The following is a 20,354-nucleotide window of genomic DNA, read 5'->3' on the forward strand; positions in this document are numbered from 1 at the left end:
GGTATTCATATAGTACCGAAACGTAGGTCAAAAGACTTCTTTTTTGCGACCGAGGGCTATTATTGCTCTAGTTTTACTTTGTATACGGTCGCTGACCACGCAGCCACGTTCAAAACTTTAAATAATATATAATCAGTCCACTATCGTAATCCGTCATTAATAATAGGAAAAACTTGAGCAAGTCTATCAGAGATTTTTGCAACAGGGTTGCTCGTCTCGTTTGTTGTCTCGGTATTCCCAGTGAACTACTAATAATTACTATACGAAACGAACGCTGGTGCCTTGGAGCCTGCAGAAGCCGCGCGCCCGCCTACCTGTGGCTGTGTGGCGGCGGCGCTGGTGGCACGTATGTCCAGACACCGTGACGGCGCTTTCTCCCGCCGCACGGCGCAGACACACGCCTGCGAAAAACTGACCGCACTCGCCCACATGCCTGTGTACACAGCGCACCCGGCTTTCTACTCCGCAATTACTCACAACAAAAGTGCCTAGCAACGTCATTCACGCTGCAAAAGAATCGAGTGATCGTAGAGCAGTGTTTCAAAATATCAAATATACCGGGTGATCAAAAAGTCATTATAAATTTGAAAACTGAATAAATCACGGAATAATGTGGATAGAGAGGTGAAAAATGTCACACGTGCTTGGAATGACATGGGATTTTATTAGAAACAAAAAAATACAAAAGTTCATAAAATGTCCGACAGATGGCGCTTCATCTGATCAGAATAGCAATAATTAGCATAACAAAGTAAGACAAAGCAACGATGATGTTCTTTACAGGAAATGCTCAATATGTCCACCATCATTCCTCAACAATAGCTGTAGTCGAGCAATAATGTTGTGAACAACACTGTAAAGCATGTCCGGAGTTATGGTGAGGCATTGGCGTCGGATGTTGTCTTTCACCATCCCTAGAGATGTCGGTCGATCACTATACACTTGCGACTTCAGGTAACCCCAAAGCCAATAATCGCACGGACGGAGGTCTGGGAACCTGGGAGGCCAGGCATGACGAAAGTGGCGGCTGAGCACACGATCATCACCAAACGACGCGCGCAAGAGATCTTTCACGCGTTTAGCAATATGGGGGTGGAGCGCCATCCTGCATAAACATCGTACGTTCCAGCAGGTGTTTATCAGCCAGCCTGCGGATGATGCGATTCTGTAACATATCTGCGTACCTCTCACCCGTCACGGTAGCAGTTACAAAACCAGAATCACGCATTTCGTCGAAGAAGAAAGGCCCGATAACTGTAGATGTGGTAAATCGAACCCATACCGTGACTTTCTCATCGTGCAATGGAGTTTCCACGACAGTTCTAGGATTTTCGGTAGCCCAAATTCTGCAATTGTGGGCGTTGACAGACCCCCGGAGCGTGAAACGAGCTTCGTCGGTCCACAACACGTTACTCAACCAATCGTCATCTTCCGCCATCTTTTGAAACGCCCACACCGCAAATGCTTCACTAAATCGCCAGGTAACAGTTCATGATGCCGATGGATTTTGTACGAAAGCATCAGAGGGTACGCCTAAGTGCCAACCAAACAGTAGCGTATGGAATGCCGGAGCGACGTGCGACTGCACGTGCGCTGACTTCTCCGTGCATAGACAAACCCGCTACAGTCTCCATTTCTTCCTGAACGGTCTCAGCAGCATTACACCTCGTGCTCGGTCGGCCAATACGGGGTCTATCGTCTAAACAACCCGTGGCTTCGAACTTCGAAATCATTCTCGCCACGGCTGCATTTGTCAACGGACCTTTACCTGTTCGAATCCCCTCCCTATGGCGATAGGATCGTAACGCTGAACTAGCACATTCTCCATTCTGATAATACAGCTTCACTAAAAGCGTCTTTTAAGGTAACGTCAACATGCTGCGATTGCTGGCGCATCTAATTCTCTCTCTCATCTCAGCTCCTTTTATACACGATTGTCATGCGCAGTCACTGACGTTTTGCTGTCCAGCGCCATCTGTCGGACATTTTGTGAACTTTGTTTTTTTTTGTTCTAATAAAACCCCATGCCATTCCAAGCATGTGTGTCAATTTTTACCTCTCTATCTACATTATTCCGTGATTTATTAAGTTTTCGAGTTTATACTGACTTTTTGATCACCCGGTATATAAGATTCTATGGCAGCTTTGTATGCCACAGAGCTGCGTGCGGTTTATTACCGGTGTACATCTTCGTTAACAGGTGAAAATCCTCATTACTGACCATCATGAACGACGAGTACCATGTTCGGGCCTTATGAGTTGCCTCTATGTACAGGGACATTGTCCCGTGTAAATGTGATTATAATGTTGCCAAGTAAATCAAAGTATTCTTAGTATTTAATTTTCATAGACTCCTTGAAGACATGTTGCAGAGATCTTCATGAGAGCCCCGCCCCCCTTCTCACTCTTACACTGATCAGCCGTGATCCTTCACGATGCTGTCTTTTGGTCAACTTTACCCACATAATCTCGCTTCTGAACATCTAGCCACCAGCGCATCGCACAGATGAAACTGTGTGTGCGTTGACCTTGATCTTCCTTACTAAGAGCAATGCCGTGGACTCTTTCACCAATGAGGTGCGACTAATATATCACGGCAAACTATTTGGATCCCATAACCAGATGCTTGGATTTTCTGTCCTCTCTAACAACCATTAACCCACTGTCTCTTCTATGTATCCTCAGCAGCGTATTCTTTCCGATAATAATCCCTGTAACACTTTCCTGGTCAGTTACAGTTACAACGGAACGTCACCAATTTGTCCTCATCTTTTAAGGGGAAAAAAGCACAACTGCATAATATTAGCGCAGAACTCATTCCGTTCGAAAATTTGAGTCGTTATTCTAATAGTCTGCGGTTACGACCTTCCCAGTGTGCAGCTTTTAAGAGGAGACGGAACGAAAGTGGACTTCAAAAATTCGATTTTAGATTTTAGCATATTTGAAATGGCTGATCTTTCCTGGGTGAAACAGTTTTTGTTTTATATAAATACGACAATTTTTTCGTGAGTTATGATGGTTTTCCTGACGCTCTGTACAATCTGGCATTTAAATGCCACGCCTCACTTTTTGCTCCGTGCAGAGATAATGCACACCATTTAATAAAATGAAATGAAATTAAACCCATATTTAGAGACTTTCGTAAAGATACCTTGCTGAAGAAATGTCTTTATGGGAAAACCCAAAATTTAAATGAATGTCATTTGGAACCGGTTACCGAAAACTGTATTTGTTCGGCTTAAACCATCAAATTTGGTGTTTTTGAGGCTATTTTATGCTTCAGTGATGGTGTAATTAGAAAACTGGATGTTTTGGAATTATTGGGCATAAAATCTAGTGGAAATACTGCAAAATCCTTTGTGAAAATAGATCGAGAGAGAATCCGCAAAGCAGATATTGCGAATTTAAAATGCAAAAAAGAAGCCAGACAAAAAAGAAGAGGGACAAAGAGAAGAAAAGGAGATCAGTATGACTCAGATGATGCTCAGTATGGTGTAGGAAAATATTAATGGTATGTAATTCTCATCAATAACTTTACTAGAATTGCAATATTAAACTTTAAATGGATTTTTGTCAAAACTACATTTTTTTTTTGCTTTCAGGTACCATTATTTGATAAGCTAAAGGAGTTATAAACATGAAATTTGGTCAATTTGTACTGCAGATGATAATAAGTTATTACAAGTAAATTGAGAACCACCAAACAACGAGGAACTGTTTTATAATAATTAATGTACAAAAAAAAGTTAAATTTTTCTAGTGAAAGATAATTTTTTTTTCAGAACCATAAGAGGTATTATGTTCATTTTACTAGTAAATTGAGGCATGTATGGTATATACATGCAGTAAAAATTTCATTGTTTTATCACTAATAGTTCTTTTGAAAAGCGTACCTATTCATAGGGTAAAATAGCAATGGCAGAATAGGGATGAAATTGCCTTCTATCTCCCCTTAAACTTTCGAGCACACCGTTTGTTTGTCACTCACTCCGACCCGGTGCTGCCGCATAATGCCGAACCGCCAAGTACTGTACAGCGGCACGACAGCAGAAGCCTCTTGTAGGCGAAATGTCGGAAGCCAGGAATCAGCAGGGGAGAGGTGGACGCCTCAACCCAGATATTTTGAAATTTTGTTAGAGACCTCTTCTACTCTAAAAATAGGTAACATGAGTACGTAATGTCACAACCTCTCGATCGTATACGTTGGATATTATTTTAACAATATTTTCGTGTTGCTACTTTGCAGGCATATATAGTCTCAAAATCAAAAAGAATATACCTGTGCAACTGGAGAATTATTATGAAATGATGTTAATGGTTTACGATTTACAATTTAGTCATACTAATCACAATAAAGAATAGCGCGTGTCCTGCAAATGTCCTTCACTTTAGCAGTGTCAGCTTTAAAACCAAAAGAAAAAAATGTAGAATAACGATGTTAATAGTTCAATATCGCTACGCTACTTCTATTTACAATTTGTGCAGAAACCAGATGGCAGTTATAAGAGTCGAGGGGCATGAAAGGGAAGCAGTGGTTGGGAAGGGAGTGAGACAAGGTTGTAGCCTCTCCCCAATGTTATTCAATCTGTATATTGAGCAAGCAGTAAAGGTAACAAAAGAAAAATTAGGAGTAGGTATTAAAATCCAGGGAGAAGAAATAAAAACTTTGAGGTTCGCCGATGACATTGTAATTCTGTCAGCAAAGGACTTGGAAGAGCAGTTGAACGGAATGGACAGTGTCTTGAAAGGAGGATATAAGATGAACACCAACAAAAGCAAAACGAGGATAATTGAATGTAGTCGAATTAAATCGGGTGATGCCGAGGGAATTGGAATAGGAAATGAGACACTTAAAGTAGTAAATGAGTTTTTCTATTTGGGGAGCAAAATAACTGATGACGGTCGAAGTAGAGAGAATATAAAATGTAGACTGGCAATGGCAAGGAAAACGTTTCTGAAGAAGAGAAATTTGTTAACATCGCGTATAGATTTAAGTGTCAGGAAGTCGTTTCTGAAAGTATTTGTATGGAGTGTAGCCATGTATGGAAGTGAAACATGGACAATAAATAGTTTGGACAAGAGGAGAATAGAAGCTTTAGAAATGTGGTGCTACAGAAGAATGTTGAAGATTAGGTGGGTAGATCACGTAACTAATGAGGAGGTATTGAATAGGATTGGGGAGAAGAGAAGTTTGTGGCACAACTTGACTAGAAGAAGGGATCCGTTGGTAGGATATGTCCTGAGGCATCAAGGGATCACAAATTTTGCATTGGAGGGTAGTGTGGAGGGTAAAAATCGTAGAGGGAGACCAAGAGATGAATACACTAAGCAGATTCAGAAGGATATAGGTTGCAGTAGGTACTGGGAGATGAAGGAGCTTGCACAGGATAGAGTATCATGGAGAGCTGCATCAAACCAGTCTCAGGACTGAAGACAACAACAACAACAACAACAACACGCTAGTTCTTTAATGCCACACTCATTCTTTTCGCTGATTTACACTGCATTTGCGAATTGTAACATAAAAATATTCAAAGCACAGAGAACTCTGTCACCAGTTACAGATTAGAAACGCATCAAGCGGCTGCAGTGGGGAAAAGCGAGTGACAGGCGGAGCACGCATAAGGAGAGCTGGAACAACCTATATTGACAATGTTAAATTTTGTTACTTGACATTCCTGTATTTCACAAATCACTCTACCAATAGACACGAAACTTTTACAGGACATTACACGTTATATTCTTGGAGTAGTGACGTAAAACAAATGCATTTCAGCTAGTGGTTTGGGAAACACAATTTTTTAACTATACGGTTTTTCTCCAAAATAATTTTTATTACACTTAACGTTATATTTTTATTTTAGTTTAGTACACTCAATATATCTGTGTTGCAACTCCCTGAAAATCTGAGTATTCTACTCCAAGTGGTTCCTGCGATTTAGGGGATAATGCAACCGAAAATGTAAATTTTCAGAAACAGCTTCTAAAGTTAGAAATAACTAAAACTAATATTTTATATGTTTTAGCTCTTATTTTTACTCACTCAGAGAACCCCATACTGTTTATCAGCCTACTGATAGTTTGCCATGGATCTCATTCTTTTCTCCTTTCTTTTCTCCTTTCTGGACTCCTTAGTGGCCATTTTTACTGCATATTGTGTTATTGGTTTTACTGATGTTTACTCCAGAAATAATTACCACATGCTGTGGCACTTTCACCCTACTAACGTTGCCGTCACTAAAAGCAACAACAAAATCACCATACCCCCCCCCCCTCCCATTTTAGACTCTTTCTCCCAATAAAAGCATTTTTTTAGTATGCGAGTCCAAGTTAGATTGTTGAAAAACTCATTTAGATTCTGACTCTGCCCATACAGACTTTATGAGTTCCACGCTTGCCACTGGGATGGAATGTTTCCAGCTGTATGAAGTGTTTGAGTATTAGACGTTGTGTTACTTGCACCTTGAATCTGGTCCCGAAGGGCAAAGTTGATGTATCGGTTTATCGCTTGTTGAAGGTTTGTGGAAAAAGGTAGCCAATACTGTCTGATGAATTCTGAGCAAATCATTACTTTTATTCCTAATAGACGTCCCATTATATTCTTATAATTCATCAATAGCTTTGTCTGTCAGCCTGCCCCTTATGGTTTTACAATGATAAAGTTTCTTGTTTCTCAAACATAGTTTCAACTTACTCAGGCTGGTACCCACAATTACAGTTTTGTGATAAACTTATCATTATAAGGCCGAGCTGCTGCTGCTTCACAGTTGCATCCTTTTGAGTCCCCATCACCTAGCAACTTACAGTAACAACACCCGTTGCATTCATGGATCGACTGCAGAGCTGCAGAGCCTCCATTCCACCACCCGTTCCTTCATAGTTTCTGTTACAGATGTATTGAGCTTGGTTCACTGATTTACTTTTATAACACTGTCTTCTCAAAATCTGAAAGTCATTTACCTCTCTGGCAGCCACAATGGTCAACATAGAAACAGACTTCTTAGAATTTGTAAATATTACATGGGTTTTAGTTATGAAAAACTGCAATATTGTTTTCAACAATCTTGCCAATAGAATCAAGATAATTTTGATTTTGTAAACTGTAATTCACAGGCTTCTATATAAAAAGTTACTGACCTTATTTGACCTTGAAATAAGGTATTTTTAACTTTTTAAATAGGCGCAGACGACAGTTTTTTTTAAAAAAACTTACTATTCGACTTTATAAGTGATTTATATACCATTTCATTAAAAAAAGTGCACATTTTATAACGGAAATTAAAATCAGGAAATGTTAACAGTTTTTTCCTTTATAATTCCCCTTAAAAGCTGTACACTCTGGTCATAATCGTGTAGTGTCAGAATTATGGCCCAAATTTTAGCATGGGATCGGTTTCTGGTACTGATATCTTGGAAGTCTGCTTTTTTATTCATTAAAATATGGTGTCAAGTTGTTGATGTTTCCTTGTTAAACAGCCGGCCGGAGTGGCCGTGCGGTTCTAGGCGCTACAATCTGGAGCCGAGCGACCGCTACGGTCGCAGGTTCGAATCCTGCCTCGGGCATGGATGTGTGTGATGTCCTTAGGTTAGTTAGGTTTAAGTAGTTCTAAGTTCTAGGCAACTGATTACCTCAGAAGTTAAGTCGCATAGTGCTCAGAGCCATTTGAACCTTGTTAAATCGAGAATGGGAGGGCACTGGTTAAGGTGGAGTTCAGATTCGCGTCCGGCCATCATTCAGGTGAATTCTGTTATGACTGCTACGAGAAAACTGGAGCCATTTCGTTCCCTACCTTTGGCCCATTCAATTCTATGCTCCGTTTCTACTATCCGAGTTGTAGACGGGACGTCGCACGCTAATCTTCCTTCTTCTCAATTTCAACAACGTTCCTGTGTCGACAGTATGATCCGTAAGCTGTTGTGTACCATCCATATTATTCGTAGTCATATATGTTAACTTCCAGCCACAGGGAGTTCTCAGGCATAGAAATACGCTGACTCAGAAGGTGTTAATGCATGAAGTGCCAGCACAATACTTAACAAACTATGTGAAGATGTTGATCACTCAACGGGTTTAAAATTATTTCATTTTCAATTCATTCGAAAATAATCTCCATCAGCAGCATCAGTATGAGGTTGCACCCCCTCAGGCACATTTATACGCTTTTATTCGTTCCGGCATTTTCATGTGTCATACTGAGGAATCTCCTGCTATGCATGAAACACATGCTATTTCAGTTTATCAGAACTGCATCGCAACCCGGCCTGTCTGTAAAGGTACTAATTCAGGAGACTGGTCAGGCCAGTGAATTTCTATCCAATCCTCATGGCGTTCGTGGTGTGAAATGCAGTGTGTGGTGTTACATTATCGTGTTGGAGTGTGCCATTTGGTATGTGTGTACTACTGGACAGGAGCAGAAATGATTAGTGAACACATAAATACAGTAAACAGAAGTTTTACTTAGCTTATATCTTCCACCAAGCGTTGCGAAGAACTTTACAACAGAACAAACAGCAAAAAAGTCCAGCTGTTACAAGAAGCAAACTAGGGAGCGTCGTGAAGTGTGAGGCTCCAGCTACTAACGCACGAGCGAACTGTCCAAGGCTGGCCAAGACTGACGACCGCCGAAGGCTGCAACTGAGACTGGGTTGTGCGGCTGCCGCTGACCATCCTATATCGCAGCGGCAGAGGGCGCTTTAGTCGGAGCCGCTGAAGGCGTGACATAGTGGGTGCACATCATTGGATGCCTTCGTTCTGCAAGAAACATGCGTTTACAAATGTGAGACGCCGGTGAGGGTGTTATCAGTCGATGATACCACATGGTACACTGTTGACTAAAATGGATGACAACAGAGTTACCATTCTTGACACATACTAACGAGCATTCCAGCCTACCTTCAACAATTACAGAACCAGTTCTGTTGTCATATCCAACAACTCCCACAGCATTGTTGTAGAAGTTGCATAGGTACGGGTCTTGACAATCGCGATTTTCTGTGACCTTTCGGCAGGTAGGTTAGGTACGTACTGGCGTCGATCTGATGGAAACGAGACTCGTCACTGAAAACCACAGAGTGTCAGTCATTATCGCAGTTGACTCTAGGTCTACATCACGCAATTCTATGTTTTCTGTGTTATGGTATCAGCGTTAAACGACGCATGGTAACTCGGTATCTAAACTTAGTAATCTGTCCCCGACGGCTCATGGTGACACTCTGCTTGTGACCTCTGCCAGAATTTCTGCTGTTTACGTCCGTCTATTCGTCAGATCAAGTCGGACAAGTCTGCAGTATTCCTTTTGTGTTGTTCTTCAGGAAGGGCTTACGCCTACTCTTCTTGCCACAGTTTCCTAAGCCCATATCGTCACCTCTCATTCTGCACTCATTTCTCTGTAGCCAACTGTTTGTGCGATTTAAGGTATGATGCATCACCGCCAATGATTCGACCTTCCTCAAAATCCGAAAGAAGGCGATAAATTGCATGTGCATGTCTTACGGGCGTACTGTGTCGCAACTTTCACTTGAAAACTGCCACTAACGAAACTTCTTGGCAGATTAAAACTGCGTACCTAACCGAGACTCACCTCCAAAAATTGCAAGACCAGTTCTCCTGTAAGAAAGGGTATTGCGGAGGCATGACTTTGCTACAGTCTGGGGGATGTTTCTAGCACATAGTATGTGCTCATATGAAAGTTCATGGCAGATTAAAACAGTCTGGAAGACCGAGATTCGAAACTCGCGTTCTTCGCACTTGCCCGAAAAGACAAAGGCCCACAGTCCGAGTCTCGGTCTAGCACACAGTCTTAATCTGCCAGGAACTTTCGTATCAGCGCACACTCCGCTGCAGAGTGAACCGTACTGAAAATAAGTTCGCATAAGAGTGACATATTAGCGCACTGGCATGATAATGCTGGAGTATCAGTTTGATTGCGCGCAGTGAAACTGTTCTTGTCGTGACACTTTCCATTTGCGTCAGTGCATTTTTGGAATTTGAGTGGCTAAGCTCTCTGATAAGTTATTTGTGGGTTCAGAGACTTATGCGCTTCTGTGCCGCATTTAGCGTCGTAAATATCGACAATGCTGAAACTGGACCTGTTACCTGATCTTTTAAAACAGGTCGTACATCTTACAGTTTTCGTTTGTTACCTTTTTGGTCATTTGACAAAGAATGATACTTTTTTTTAAAACAACAATAATTTGAGTTTGAAATATAAATAAAATTTTGTTCTTTTAAGAAGAATGTAAAACGATGATAGGACAGAGGAGGGATTTGTTAGTGCCATCACCGACTGTGACAGACGGTGAATACTTCGTAATCGAACTGTTGACCACCAGTCACAACGAAATAGTTTATAGTTAGCAGTAGAGGATTGCTAATTCTGCGCATTAACATTAGATACTCATCCTTGAACAACGTTGGGTACTTCCCTTGCTAAATCGGCAGCGACTTATAACACTAAATTTACTTTGGTATTCGTTATCCTTAATTATTATTTGACTGACATGTACAATTTGTCAGTGCACTTTGGCATGCTGTGTCTGATTCATAGTGCTAGGTGTCTTTTTAGTGTTACATCTCGTCTTACTTCACCTCCTCCTCCTCCTCTTCCTCTTCAGTGTCATCGTTTTCGCTGTAACTGTGGGTGTCACTGTCCTCCTTCTGGAGATTGTGTTTAGTTGCATACGGACATGTCTGTTATGTCGTGTCCGCAGGTATTCTTCGTGTGTTTTATTGAAAAACTGTTTGTTAATACATTAGTTGTGCCCATTGTTCTTCGTCTCTTATTGCTCCGTATATATTTCTGTTTCTGCGTAGTGTTCTGCGGCGCGTTTTCGTCACAGGGTTATTTGGTAAGCGTGATAGCGTTACGGAGATGTTTAGCAAACTCAAGTGGCAGACTCTGCAAGAGAGGCGTTCTGCATCACGGTGTAGCTTGCTCGCCAGGTTTCGAGACGGTGCGTTTCTTGATGAGGTATCGGATATATTGCTCCCCCCTACTTATACCTCCCGAGGAGATCACGAATGTAAAATTAGAGAGATTCGAGCGCGCACGGAGGCTTTCCGGCAGTCGTTCTTCCCGTGAACCGTACGCGAGTGGAGCAGGAAAGGGAGGTAATGACAGTGGCACGTAAAGTGCCCTCCGCCACACACCGTTGGGTGGCTTGCGGAGTATAAATGTAGATGTAGATGTAGATATCTGTTGTTACCATATTGCCCAGAGAAGAAGACAGTGTGTTTAGGGAACGTTCTTCCTCGCAGGTGCATGTGTGTGTTTGCCTCACACTCACGCGGTTTAAGGGTGTGGAATTATGTCTGTGTCCAGTTAAAAAATGTACCACACTGCAGCTGGGGCGATACATTTCATTCACAAACTCTTCCTTATGTCAGGGAGGAAGTCATGCAGTCTAAGTGTCTTATCAGTTACATCCCACTCCCCTCCTTGTATCCAGACGCCAACTTTTCAAGGTGACGTGTCATTTGCATTGGTACATCAGTTATTGGGTGTATCTTATTTAGTCCCCCAATCTTTAAGCAGTACCTTGCAGCTCTGTATTTCATCGTGATATCTGTGGTCATATTCCGAACACCACACTCAGTGGATCCACTGAGGTGGTGCAGGAGGCTCGAAATATCCTAAGCAGGGCACTGCTCTGCCCTCATCTGACTGATGCTTCGATGGTGACCAGGTTCAGTCTGGGTGCCCACGTGCTAGCTCAGAAAACTGAGTACGGATTCAAAGAGTGCACGTTGATATATCCTTATGACTGGTAGAGGTAGTCTGTATTGTTTTGAATTTAGTTTCATCAGTTTATGTAGTACTTTTCCTGCTTTGCCTGTTTTTAGCCTTACGTGTTCGTGGAAATTCAGTTTCTCATCGATGTGTACCCCAAGAAAGAGTGCAACACGTGGCCATTTGATGTTTGTGTTCCCTATTTTAACTGAAGGATAACGGAATGTAGTAAGAAACGGATGAGTATTTCTGGTCGGCCGTCTCGTAACGAGCGAGGAGCTCAATGGGAGGGTGAGCCGGACCGCGCCGCGCCGCGCCAAGTCTGCAACAAATCCCGGCTCGCGCGGTGCGTGGCGTGGCCGGCGCCTTGGTCCGGCTCGGCCACCTTATCATCCGCCGGCGGTCATAATTTATTGGCCCATAAATCCGCAGCCGGGCCCGTCCCAGGCGAGCAGGGACGGGCCGCCAGCCACACCCCGCCAGCCCGCGACGATTACGCGCCGGAAATCCGCCGGCTACCGGCCACCGCCGCCCCGTAATTCGGACGGGGAGTCCCCCAGCCACGGACCACAGACACCCACAGTCGCAGCTGACGCTCCCCTCCCGCTGCGGAGGCGCGTTCCTTCAGGACGTAAGTGCTCAGCTGTAATCATTCCATTTCTTAAACATCTTCGTAGGGAAAAAGGGGCCACCCCACACACTTTATTATTATTTTTATGCTGTGATAGTACCCCTCAGGTCTATTAACTCAAAGAAACGTATAATTGAAATGTTCTTCTTATATGCCGTTTTACTACTTGCAAATGTAATTCCACGGTTTGCATACGGTCGAGCTAGGAACTAAATTAGCTGCTTACTTCGGCCTGTGAAAAGCTGTATTTTTTCCTTTTATTCCGCACTGTAGCCTAGCAGCCTCTGCTGTCTCGGCAGAGGGATGCAAGATTTTGACTTTCGCCACGGCATAGATGCGTAGTTTTAACTGGTGGTCAGAGCAGTAACAGTCCCCACTTTCGCTGTGTCCCCACGCTGCTGGCCATGCTAACACAACAGAAGGCTCTGAGCACTATGGGACTTAAGTTCTGAGGTCATCAGTGCCCTAGAACTTAGAACTACAAAAGAAGGTAACGAGCCTGATGGCTTGATAGTGCCCGTGCAAAGGCGCGATACCTACGTAAAGGAATGCCTTCTTTACTTGAAGAAAGTGGTGGTTGGAAGTTTTCCGTGGGAACCGCACGAAACAGCTACTCGGGTGCTCTGTAGCGTGGCTAGAAACACAGTTAGCCTCTGACCACGCCGCTATCCACAAGATAAACAAGAAGTCTCAGTCGTGCTAGCGCTCTGTGAAATCCTGAAATTTCATTAGGGCAGTGGTCATAATCTCAGCAAAATTTGCCTAGAGATTGGATGGCACTCCGCATCGTTACCATTATTCGTGGAAGACTTGGAGATTTTACAGAACTTGAGAAAGAAGTTAGAATTTCTAGAATGAAATTTTCACTCTACAGCGGAGTGTGCGCTGATATGAAACATCCTTGCAGATTAAAACTGTGTGCCGGGCCGAGACTCGAACTCGGGACCTCTGTCTTTCGCGGGCAAGTGCTCTACCAACTGAGTTACCCAAGCTGCCCTGGAGGTCTTGAGTTCGAGTCTCGCTTCAGCACACAGTTTTAATCCGCCAGGAAGTTTCAAGTTAGAATTTCTCTTTCTCTCTCCACGAACGACGATCTTGCTGACAGCCTCGCAGGCCGCAGACCCAAAGATGGGCCTTGTCCACTATCAACTGCCACACATACAGCTGAAACTAGAAGCCGTGTACTGGAAGTTCCCTTGGTGTGATTTGGCAGCAAATGATTTTCCACAGAACAGCTGAGGGGTGTTATATTTATTAACTTTGTGGAGTCACTCGTTTTCGTTACTGATGACCGCACTTATAAAATGGAGCCAAAGAAACTTTTATACCTGCCTAATATCGTGTAGGTTCCCCACAAGCATGCACAAGTGCCGCAACACGTAGTGCCATGGACTCGACTAACGTCTGAAGTAGTGCTGGGGGGGGAATAACACCATGAATCCTGCAGGGCTGTCCATAAATCCGTAAGAGTACGGGGGGGGGGGGGGGAGGACTCTTCCGAACAGCACGTAGCAAGGCATCCCAGATATGCCAGCGGCAGTGACCAGCGGAAGTGTTTAAACTAGAAGAGTGTTCCTGGAACTACTCTGCAGAAATTATGGACGCGTGGGGTGCCGCATTGTCCAGCAGAAAGTACCCATGTCCGTCGGAATTCCAGTGGACACGAATGGATGTAGGCGATCAGACAGGATGCTTACGTACGTGTCACCTGTCAGAGTCTTATCTAGACGTATCAGGGGTCCTTTATCTCTCTAACTGCACATGCCCCACACAATTACAGAGGGTCCACCAAGTTGAACAATCCCCTGCTGACATGCAGGGTCCGTGGATTCATGAGGATGTCTCCATATCTGTACACTTCCATCCACTCGATACAATTTGAAACGAGACTCGTCCGACCAGACACCAAGTTTCCAGTCATCAACAATCCAATGTCAGTGTCGATGGACCCAGGTGAAGCGTAAAGCTCTCCCTTGCTGTCATCAAGGGTACACAAGTGGACCTTCGGCTCCGAAAGCCCAAATCGATGATTTGTCGTTGAACGGTTCGCACGCTGACACTTGATAATGCCTCAGCATTGAAATCTGCAGCAATTTTGGGAAGAGTTGCACTTCTGTCATGTTGAACGATTCTCTTCAATCGTCGTTAGTCCCGTTCTTGCAGGATATTTTTCCGGCCGCTGCGATGTCGGAGTTTTGAAGTTTTACCGGAGTCCTGATATTTACGGTACACTCGTGAAACGGTCGTACAAGAAAATCCCCACTTCATTGCTACCTCGGAGATAGTGTGTCCCATTGCTCGTACGCTAACTATAAAACCACATTCAAACTCACTTCAATCTTGATAACTTGCCATTGTAGCAGCAATGACACTTATTGTCTTACATAGGCGTTGCCGACCGCACTGCCGTATTCTGCCTGTTTACATATCTCTGCATTTGAATACGCGTACCTATACCAGTTTCTTTGGCGCCTCAGTGTGTCTTTGGTTTGGAACAGTCGCTCTGCATTTTTGAACGGTGTTCCGAGTTCACTCGTCATTTTCAGTTTCCGGTATGCTTTTCGCTTGACCATTGGCAATTCATTACATGATCCTTACATTGGTACCAAAATTGGAATCAAACTATTCTCTATCTCTGCATTCATTCCTGTCTAGTTGAAGATATTTTCACCGGAATGCTTGTTAAGGAAAATAAATAGCTTCTTTTTTTAAGCGTGTATTTTCATTTAATCGTCTAATGCGTCCATTAACTAAAATGTGCTGTCGTGTGGTAGTTGACTTCTGTATTTCATGTATGACTATTAACTTTTGAAGTTGGACCTACCCCTGATAAATTCACACTCAGTAAGACGCCATCCACTGTCCGACTTGTTTCATTACCTCTCAAAAGTAAATTTGCCTGATTGCATAGGGAGATTCACCCCATTTTCCGATCACTGGGACGTTAATTTTGCTTCTCAAGGGTATCCACACTATAACCAAAACCGCCAAACCTCACAGAAGCCAACATCGCTGTTAATATCTTGCTGAACCAGAGGTAGTCGTTGTGAATCCGGACGGTAAATCAGTTAGTGTCGCCACAATTTTCCTGCCGACTATAGGAGAGGTATAGGAGTACCGTTCAAGGTTACATGGTTACTTGAATCAAATTCGAATGTTTGCACAGTCTGTCATGAAGCATGAACACGTGACGTTTTTGACGGATGTTTCCTCTTCAGCTCGGACTGTGCATTGGTGCTCTTCAAGAGGAGTGGGATATGTACCAACACCACAAACACGGCATCCCCACGCATTCGTTACAGTCACTCACACTCAAGAGACGGTTCTAGCCTCTCGTCGGGGTGCATTCACTACGTAGATATCTCATTTTCTGGTCAGGCTAGGGTGAGAGACACATGCACTATTTTCTCTCACAACGGAACCATAGGACAATCGTATTTTTGAATATTTTTTTTTTAGATTAATGGCACGTGAAGGACACAATATAAATATCAGTTCGCCGAACCAGTTAAAAGAAGTCTTTAAGGCATTAAAGTGAGGTCGACTTTTCAGGACAGGCAGTGTAGCTCTTTGGTAGAATCCTCGCCTTGCTGACGCAAATTTTTAAACAGAGGTATATCTTCCGCTATCTGAAGCGTAAAATAAATAAAGATGAAAAAGCCAGTGGCGTTCGAGACTCATAACGGCTTGTACGAGTCACGTTTTCGCCATTATTTTTTTCGTTCTTATCACTCACTTCGAATAATACATCATTGAAATATCAAATCCATGAAAAATATGCTAACTAACAGGTATCTAATCGTCATTTTTATGTATGTCGTCTTATTTCTAGTTACATATCGTGCACAAAAATTAAGTTTTCATTTCAAATATGTATTCTTAATTACAGCACTTTTATAAAAGCTTGTTTAAATTTCAGAAAAACATTCTATATTAATTATTTTTCATCCTTACGAATGTTACGCTTTACAGACAGTATTATGATAAGGATAGATTACTACTCACCATACAGTTGGGCGCTTATGACCGTAGATGTTTTGCGCCATAAAACCCCACAAAAAAAAAACATACAGCAGAGATGCCGAGTCGTAGAAAGGCACAGCCGGCCGCTGTGGCCGGGCGCTTCCAGGCGCTTCAGTTCGAAACCGCGCTGCTGGTCACAGGTTCGATTCCTGCCTCGGGCATGGATGTGTGTGATGTCCTTAGGTTAGTAAGGTTAAAGTAGTTCTAAGTCTAGGGACTGATGACCTCACATGTTAAGAAGTCCCATAGTGCTTAGAGCCATTTGAACCGTTTTTTAGATAGGCACAACAAAAAAATATTGTCAAACAAGTAAGGTTTCGGCCAAAAAGGTCTTCATTAGAATCAGGTAACGTACACACACAATCACGCAAACGCAGTTCACACACACATCACTACAGTCTCTGGCTTCTGTTCGCAGCCTGATCTGAGCAGCCAGACACTGTGGCCATGTGTGTGTGAACTGAGTTTGCGTGATTGTGTGTGTACGTTATCTGGTTCCGATTAAGGCCTTTTTGGTTGAATGCTTACTTTTTTGACAGTATTTTTTGTTGTACCTGTCTACGACTCAGCATCTCTGCTATTTGATTAGTAGTAATCTATTCTTTTCACAATATTGTCTTCTTATCTCTAGTAACACAGCAGGCTGGAATCCTAAGCGCGAGATATCGCTATGGGCTTTGAAATCAGGGTAGCAGAGACAGATTTTAATATTCAATTTTTCTTCTCGTGTTCTCGTTCTGAAGTCGCTCAGATACCCTCAAAACCTCTCACGCGTTACAGGCCAGCCGATGAGCGACCCTCGCCATTTCACCACGCGGTGTAATTACGTTAACGCCAGAGAAAGACAATCTCCTACACTAGTAAAATTGTCTGAACAAAGTTTAGATTACCTGCCTCACTCTGACCCATGACATAAGGTTAAACAGCTACTACTGATACGAGCCCTGTAGCAATATGATTGTGCCCAGAGAAAATATAACATCTGAGCACTGGATGGGAATATACACTGCGAAGAGCTTCATAATACTGCTGGTTTCTCTCAATGTTCTTACAATACAAGGGAATAATCTCTAAATAAATACATAAATACCAGAGGCAAAAGGTCATGTAAATGGAAGACTTGTCTCTCTACGGGACACAATACACGTAATATCCACTATGAAAGGCTCCGCCCGTCCACTTCTCTTTCTCTTTATTGCCCTGGTAAACAGAGGGGGCTGACACCGAAAACTGACACCTGTCTATGATATAGCTGGACAGTCTGAAACGTCCCCTTTGGAAAATTAATGAATTCCTGTGCTGATAAACCTCTACGTTATTTGAATTTCAAACAGCTGAGCAAAACTGAGCGTATTCAGACATTTCTCTCTTTACTTATTCTGACCAACACTAAAATGACACACAATATTTTTAGCGCAACGCAATCTGACTTTCAAAAATCCCTACAATAGAATGGCCCTGACTAACAATAACCTATACCTTTCATCAATCACTTACCTCACAAAAATCTTCATTACTCGAACTACTGGAATACAGCGAGCGCCAATACTGCCAGCTAAAAAAAAGATTCTAACTACTGAAGTCACTAACTACTGATAGGCATAGTTAGCAAATGAAAGATTTTGCTAGAGAACAAACTTGTATTTACCTTAATAATATATATATATATATATATATATATATATATATATATATAATATCCAGTATTACAAATTTAGTCTTTCTGGCAGACACGTCCAGATCGTTCGCTCTTAAAATTCTGCCATCTCTCTCCCCACATCCACCACTGTTGGCGGCTCACCTCCAACTGCGCAACGCTATGCACCGTTCACATCCAACTGCCAAACACTAGAATAGCGAATATTTCAACAATGCCAACCAGCCACAGACTGCACACAGCACAGTCAGTGATTTTCATACAGAGCGCTGCGTGGCGTTATTTCAACATAAAAACCAAAACAGCCTACTTACAAATCTCCTTCGAAAATCGCCAGTACCACAAATGGTGTAACTACACAAGGCAGGCGTCACACATACTCACATTGAAAACACTGTCACTCTACTTCAGCGATGCGTTCCGCAGTATATGCTTACGAACGAACTGTAAATGCAGTAACACGCTAGCGTTCCGCATTCAAAACGTAACCCTGCCTTCACGTTTGGTAAATGTGGGAAACAAGCAAAAATGATCTCCTCCGCTCTTCATCTCGATCAGGCCTCGCCTCTCCACCCATCACAGAGCTCCATGGTTGGATTTCGAATCCCTCGAGCCCATAATAACTTTCGAAGATGGTTAACACCTGTGCTTTCAGTTAATCGTTGCAGTGGTTACATATTAAACGACTTTTGTGTAAGTCGCGCTATTATCCGTTAACATTGCGCTCTCTTTCGCCAGTTACACGCCTATGCATTGTGGCGCCTCCTGGCAGGCGTCTCAAATACTATTATTTCCACAAATCTCATGGGAAACACAGTGATATCTAGGCCAGTCCACGAAAGTCTCATAAATGCCACATCGGCACCCATTCTCATTAGGGAAGAGCCTATCCCAAAAGCTGACGGCTGCTTGAAAAGAATAAGTCCCCATGAACCCTCTGATAGTTTCATCTCGTGAGAAAATCAGCTAAACGCCTATTACTAGTCCCAATGACAAGAAAATTCCATCCTTGGCGAAGTGATCTCTTGTGGCTCAGTGGTCGTAAAACCACTCTCTAAATACACTGTGCAATGTAACCGACTGTCAAAAGCCTGAATAGCGACCTTTTGCACCGCGGGCCGCTGAAGAGAGGTGCAGAAAGAGAGGTAGTGAGCTCCTGGAGGGTGCCGAGGGGGATCACGAACCATTCCGATTCTAGTGCCGTGGCCAGCTGCGCTATGTTTCTGGACTGAGGATCCGTGGAGCAGTCATCCCGATCGAGGTGCCCCACAGATTTCTGATTGGGTTTAAAAACGGGAAGTTTGGTGGCCTGGGGAATACGGCAAGCCGGCCAGGGTGGCCGAGCGGTTCTACGCGCCACAGTCTGGAACCGCGAGACCGCTACGGTCGCAGGTTCGAATCCTGCCTCGGGCATGGATGTGTGTGATGTCCTTAGGGTTAGTTAGGTTTAAGTAGTTCTAAGTTCTAGGGGACTGATGACCTCAGAAGTTAAGTCCCATAGTGCTCAGAGCCATTTGAACCAATAAGGCAAACTCGTCCTGGTACCCTTTGGATCATGCATGTACACTGCCAGCTGTGTGACACACTACATTGTCCTGCCACTGTGCCGAGGAAAAGCAGATTGCGTGTATGAGTGGTCATGGATCCCAAGGACAGAACATACTTATGTTGACCCACTGTACCCTCCAGAACCATAACATTCCATCCTCTGTCCTGGATGCTTCCGACCGAGCGAGGTGGCGCAATGGTTAGCAAAAATGGCTCTAAGCACTATGGGACTTAACATATGACGTCATCAGCCCCCAGACTTAGAACTACTTAAACCTAACTAACCTAAGTACATCACACACATCCCGAGGCAGGATTCGAACCTGCGACAGTAGCAGCAGCGCGGTTCCGGACTGCAGCGCCTAGAACCGCTCGGTCACAGCGGCCAGCAGTGGTTAGCACACTGACCTCGCATTCGGGAGGACGACGGTTGAAACCCGCTTCTGGCCATCAGATTTATGTTTTCCGTTATTTCCCTAAATCGCTCCAGGAAAATGCCAGGATCGTTCATTTGAAAGGGCACTGCCAATTTCCTTCTCCACCCTTGACACAATCCGAGCTTGTGCTCCGTTTTTAATGAGCTCGATGTTGACGGGACGTCAAAACCAGTCTTCCTTCCTGCTTTTTTCTGAACCCTTCCGACGACTGCTATAATGTTTTCGCTTTCAGACGTTTCACAGCATACACGCCACCGGCCATCCTTCCGATGAAGCATCAAATGTGATTCATCTGTCGCCGCTCAGTGAACGTCCAGTTGCGATAATGA

This window comes from Schistocerca serialis, chromosome 5 (assembly GCF_023864345.2).
Source record: "Schistocerca serialis cubense isolate TAMUIC-IGC-003099 chromosome 5, iqSchSeri2.2, whole genome shotgun sequence".
Taxonomy (NCBI): Eukaryota; Metazoa; Arthropoda; class Insecta; order Orthoptera; family Acrididae; genus Schistocerca; species Schistocerca serialis.